Below are 6,618 nucleotides of genomic sequence, written 5' to 3' on the forward strand. Positions count from 1 at the left end.
GATACTGATAAAGATTATTGATAAAGAATTTACTCACTCTGATACTTAGATTTTGTCAATGTTATCCGACGTATCTGACAAAAGATTTTGACAAAAGATTTTGGTTGATTGTTTCATTGGACTTAGTCGAATGGGCTTCTGAATAGTGTATGCAAAATAAGATTTATTGAAGTCAACTTTACTATGATCTAACTGCCATTTTCCAAAAACCTAGTAGATTCTCCAAATTTCACTTTAATCTTTTAGGTTGATTGCTACACGGACTTTGTCAAATGGACCTCTGAACAGTGTATTCAAAATCAGATTTATTGAAGTCAACTTTACCAGGATCATACTAACATTTTCCAAAAATCCAGTAGATTCCCCAAATTTATTTATAATTATTTAGGTTTATTGTTTCATTAGACTTGGTTAAATGAACCTCTGAACAGTGATCTGACGTATCCAACAAATGATGTTGATAAAGAATTTTGATAAGGAATTGATTCACTTTGATAATTAGATTTTGTCAATGTTATCGGACGTATCTGACAAAAGATGTTAATAAAGAATTAATTCACTCTGATACTTAGACTTTATAAATGTTATCTGACGTATTGAACAAAAGATGTTGATTTCTAAGTCCAAAAATGCTAAGTCCAAAAAATTCTGAGTCCAAGAATTGTAAGCCCAAGAAATTCTATGTTCAAAAATTCTGAGTCCGAAAAATACTAACTCCAAAAAATTATAAGTCCCAAAATTCTACGTCCAAAAAGGGGTGGGGGAATCCGGGGAAAGGGCAGACTAAGAGTATGTCGTATCGTTGCCAAAAATGTATACCACTTTATTAGTCCGTCAAATCCATAACCCCATCACTACTTGATTTCTGAGGATCGTTCTGGATTTCTAAAATTTGTTCTGGAGTTTTATATTAAAGTTGTATTCTCGGCACCTTTTAATATAATGCATTTAATATTCCACTTTATAATTACTTTAGGTATGATTCCTATAAAAATGTAAAATCGATTTCATCCAACCCAAATAAAAAATTCATTTATTTAACTCTCAATGGATTCACCTTGTTAACCCTCCATCAAGTTCTTATATTCACACTCAAGGCTAAAGAAATCGATTGTGTAAGAGTTCATTGCCTCCAGTTCAATGAAACTAGGAACCAATCTAATTCATACGGTGCAATGATGCATGAGGGTCATGAAACTCTCAGAATCTATTGTGCAATTGACATCTTAAGTCATTGCACTACTAGGCTAACTCTTAAGGCTAGAGAGTACAGTAGCTTTCAAGAGTGTCTGGCCTTGATAGAAGTTCATTGATTCACAAGAATGCATGGCCTTGATAGAGCTGATTAATTTTCAAGAGTGCCTGGCCTTGATAGAGCTCATTGATCCTCAAGAGTGCCTGGCCTTGATAAAGTTTATTGGCCCTCATAGTTGACAGGCCTTGATAGAGCATATTGAACCTCAAGAGTGCCGTAGGGGTAATGACTATAATCGTAGCGTAAGTATAATCTAGGTTTCTAAAATGTTTATCAATTCTACCATCCGTAAGTATGATATACCACTAAAAACAACACTTTTGATGTCACTTCTTATATAGAAAAGCTTGGAAGTATAAAACGATATCATCATTGTAATAATTATGGTCCAAAACCCTTAAACGGAGGTTTTCAAGAACACATCCCGTATGTTCCTGCTCCAAGCCTCCTTAATAAGTTACGCAATTAACGTATAGACGGTAATATATCAAGTTAGGTTATTAGAGGTTTGTTTCTACTGAAAAAGTGTTTGAATTGAAATTAGAGTGGCTTGCGTTCAACTCCTGCTAGTTTTTCTTCAGTCATGGTTTTCTCCCTTCTATACAATCATTTTCAGATAATTTCACTGTTTTGGAAGTGTGATGCACTCATTTTTTTAGCACATGTCCCAGGAAGGTATTTGGTCAAGTATTTTGATTCAAAAGGGAATAGAGGTCATCTAGTCCATGGTTTGAAACGACATTCAGAATAGATCACTAAATCCATACTCCAACGAGTGCAGGGTCAACGTTGGAGGTAATTTTCCCAAAACAAGTGGAAATGAAAGAGAAAGCGTAAAAACGAGCCGTATAGTAATATAAAAGATAAAGATCTACTAAAGAAAAATTAACTGTTTCAGTGGATGCTTGAATTATGCTGGCTTATCTTAGCTTTGAAGACATTTTTGGAGAAACTAAATTAAACATTGGAGGGGGGTAAACTGGGTTCTGGAGGAAAACTGAGGTCTGGGAGGGGAAGTTGCCCCTCTGGTCCATAGCAAACTACGCCCATGACCTCAACCCTCTACCATTTAGTGGCTGGAGTTGGGTAGGTATGTGGTTCTAGAACCACTGAAAGTTGTATATTAAAAGATGGATTACTTAATGTTATACTTACTTATTCAAATTATTTATTTGACCATTCCACCGTAATATTCTCTCCATATGCAAGATTTTCCATCCAAAGAGGAAGAGACATGAATAAAAATAGTTTTAATATAGTTTTAGGAGAATTCAGATAATTCTTCTAAAAATTTTTGTAATGAAAACAAAGTTAGTTTACAATACCATATATTGTACCTACATAAGAAATGATCATTTTTTGAAATTTCTATTCATTTCTGAGTAAGGAGTTGGTTTTTATTTAGGGACAGGTCAAATCAATCTCTAAGCCTAAAGGCACATCTCTGTTGAGCTAGCAAAATTTTCCGCAAGTATGTCGATACATAAACCTGTCCGCTCAGTTACCCTTTTGTTTCGTAGCTACTCGCCTGGAGCTACTTTCTTAAGTGCTAGTAAATTTAATTTTTTTAAACAAAGAACTAAAGATCTATTTCTTCTTTTTTAATTGTTTTTTTTTTACAAAAACTAACGACACCATGTTTTGATTTTTTTTTTCGACTCTAAACTTGTTTTTTTTCCCTTCAATTTTTGTACGGCTTCTTAGTTCTGCTCCTTAATAAGGGTTGAGATGTCTTATCTCCCCTCGATTGAAGGTGATTAGAAATTATACATTAAAAAACGTTTTCAACTAAAGCTAAGGACCAACATTAAAACTTAAAACATACAGAAATTATCCCCTATAAATAAAAGAGGTCATAGCAGTGTTGTTTTTAAATTAAATTTTAATCGAAAACGAGCATAAATTATTAAAAAAAAGTTTTTTGCGAGGGAAATAAAGAGCGAAGTTTAAACTTAAAACGAACAAAAATCATTACTTCACAGCCAATCCAACATATATCAATAAAACTAATGCAAATAAATCAGCTAGTGAAATTTCCCTATGTTTGTAACATTACAGAAAATTAGTGCTTTACTGAAAACACAAAACAAGATAGGAGTTTTGGTACGGTAAAAGTAAACCTTTTAAGGACAGTTTTAACGGTTTAAAGTAAAGTAATTTTAGGTTTTTGCTTTATTCATTTATTCGTTTAATTTGGAATTACTTCTACACAATGAGCTCAGTTCAATGATTGACTGTCGTTTTGGATCTGAAAAGGACATTTCATGATTATTTTGTAGACAAGTTGGAAGTGTCACTACAGATTCGCTTTAGAATTTGTATCACAACTTAAAACTTTTCGTTTTATAGAGAGAAATAACAGGATTTCCAGAGTTCATATTACTGTTGATATGTTCTTCATTTCGAGTAATACTAGGTGAGACCAATATGTTACCTGATAAGTCAATCCATGATTTTATATGTTGTGTAATGACTTTAAACCTATTGTTTTTCTGCCTAAGTTTTTAGGATAATTTTAATTGTATACTTAAAGTTACTGATATCACAGCTCCTGTAGGACTATGAAAAGCGTAATAGATTGGTTTGCTGTTGTGAGGCTGTGTATTTGCTTTTGACTCCTAAATCAATATTTTTGTTTTTTATACTTAGCTTTTGTGTTTTCAGTAAAGTGCTAGTTTTCTGCAATGTTACAAACATAGAGAAATGTCACCAGTTGATTTATTTTTTTAGTTTTATTGGTATATGTTAGATAAGCTGTGAATTAATAATTTTTGTTGGTTTTAATTTTCAACTTCACTCTTTACTTCCCTCGGAAAAATTTTGTTTTTTTAATTTATTACTACTGGATTGTGGTGTAGAAGAATTTCCATACTCAAAACAGTTTAACTAAGCCAGAAACAGTAGAATTTTCTTTTCACAGGGAAATATACCTTGCTCAAAAGTGAGTAATCTATTAATTATTCAAAACGTGACATAAATGTAACGTTTATACGAATTTAAAATAAAACGTAATTTTTTCTTTAAAATGTAACAAAAATGCTGCGAACGTAACCTCCATGGGAACCCAGCCAAGATATCGATTCTGCTATTACTGATATTTATTTGTGTACCTCTAGGGGGTATGCGTACCAAAGTAATAAAAATACTAAACCAGATCCTTGGTTTAAGGAACTTGAGGGGTCGGGTGTCAGCCACGAAAAATGAGCTTTTTTGCCCTTAAATTCCTGAGCAGTTTATGTTCGTATCAGGACCTTCGCACTATAAGGATGTGGGGGAAGGTGTATTTTTAATTTTATCTTAATTGACAATAGTTTGAAGTTAAGAGAGTAATCCTTGCCAATAGGTTATTTTGCAAAAAAAAATCCTCTCTTTTTAATTTTAGAGTTTTCCATCTAAATTACAACGTTAAATATAGCGTCTTTTTTTAACTACTACATTTCTTAAAGTTTGACGTGGTGCTACTGCTACTAAACACATCGTTGTAAACTCAATGTAAAAAAAATTGCTAGTGCCATCTGGGGTATTGTTGGATCATTCATAAGACATTATTTTGCATAACCAGGTAAGACAGACTGCTCAATATTCACCACTTTGGCTATTGCTCACGCATCTAATTATATTAACATTATGGTACAACAAATATCAACACGATAATCAATACAATTATAGATATGAGTAAACAAATACCCAAAAAAATCATTTTTTTTCTAGATTTTATTTGGAGCTTTCGAGCTTGTTTTGTTTGTTGTGCCCCTTGTTCGACATAGTCTATTGTATTAGTCACGTTGAATTCTATATTATCAATTATTTCACCCTGTTGTTCGACTAGAAAAGACATATCCATGAACATAGAATGCAACTCCTTGATTGAATGTTCGAGCTTCATTAACTCTGTGTGTCTGTCTTCAATGTCGGCAAGTTCACGCTTAGCCACTTTCAATTCTTGTATAATATCTTGGGAGAAAATGCTTAAGTTTTGTTCCGACACAAGTTCATCTAATTCCTCCTCAGTTGTTATTCGGCCAGCTATTTCTAATTGTCTCTTAATTCTTTTCTTGCACTTATCTTTGTGAAGAATCAAGCTATTATTGTAATCTGACATCACTTTTTGAAAGTTGTGTGATAAAGCTGAATACTGGGTTTGTCTTATTCTGAATTCAGCGTGGTTTTCATTCGTCTCGGGCTTCAGGATTTCGTTGTCAAATTGTTTTATTTTTTTCTGGATGAATTTACTTTTACTTTCAATTTCTTTCATCAATGATTGGATATCATTATTTATTTCGGTATCTGTGATGACATTTGAGCTTAGTTCACCTTGTTTCTTCTTTAACTCATTGATTTTCTCCTGAATTTCATTTATATCTTTCTGTATATCACCTACAGATGTTAGAAAATTTTCTATCGCAGCCTCTTTCCGCTCAATTGATATGTTGTCCGTGGATTCAAAAGACGTGCTGCTTGAACTACTATAATCAGCCTGCAGGGCTTTGAGGGTACCAAGCCTATCAATCACCATTTTCCACTTTTCTTTTCGGCAATTCAAACCTAGAAACAGAAAGGAAAATTACTTAGTTCTTTTTTAGGGGAGGGGGGGATTACAAGCTACGGGCTATTTTTGATTAGAAAAATTAAAATTATTGCTCAGATATCATAAATATTTTTGCAGTTTACATAATAACTTTAGCGATTCTAAACTGAAAAATAAAATATATATTAAAAAATGTAATTTTTTGGTCTGAAAATACATAGTCAATCCCACATCGGGTAGTTAGAACCTAACCAAAAATAAAACTAATTTTAACATTTTAAGCTATTTTTCCAGCTTGTATTGAAATATTCAAACTCTTGCTTGGATACCATGGATATTTTTGCAGTTTACACAAGCTGCAAAGAACGCACAGGCTGATCTTTGTAAACTGAGAAAAATTTTACGAATGTTTTACCGGGATTACGAAAAATATTCAAAATTAAAGATTAAAATTATCTCTGAAAGAATAGATTTTGTTGAAAAGTCAGCTAGAGATGCTTTCGCAAAACTTCGTAGTAATATCCAAAAGAAATGTTGCATGTTTAGTGAAAAGCTTCCAAGGTATGGACCGGCAACTGTGGAACAGTTTACAGATGTAATGGGAAATCTTATACATCACTGTGAATATATGGAGACATAATTGTCCTTTACTTAGTTTCAGCTTAAATTCGATGATCGAGCCTTTATGTAACTACATCCAACGACTATGACGTCATTGATCAATATTGTATATACAAAATTAAGTTTTTCCTGAAAAATAATTAATAAAAAAAATTAAGTGCAAAAGGCGCTAGATCTAGAGATTTCCTTTAAAATGAGCCATTGAACAACTCTC

At 32.7% G+C, this 6,618-nt stretch overlaps 1 pseudogene; it reads right to left on the reverse strand.

Annotated features, from left to right (window-relative positions):
- Positions 1-4,880: 4,880 nt before the first annotated feature.
- LOC148947260 (syntaxin pseudogene) lies at positions 4,881-5,771 on the reverse strand (annotated as a pseudogene).
- Between the last annotated feature and the right edge of the window lie 847 nt (positions 5,772-6,618).

Source organism: Artemia sp. Qi Xiang Cuo, chromosome 11, assembly GCF_049724085.1.
Source record: "Artemia sp. Qi Xiang Cuo chromosome 11, ASM4972408v1, whole genome shotgun sequence".
NCBI lineage: Eukaryota > Metazoa > Arthropoda > Branchiopoda > Anostraca > Artemiidae > Artemia > Artemia sp. Qi Xiang Cuo.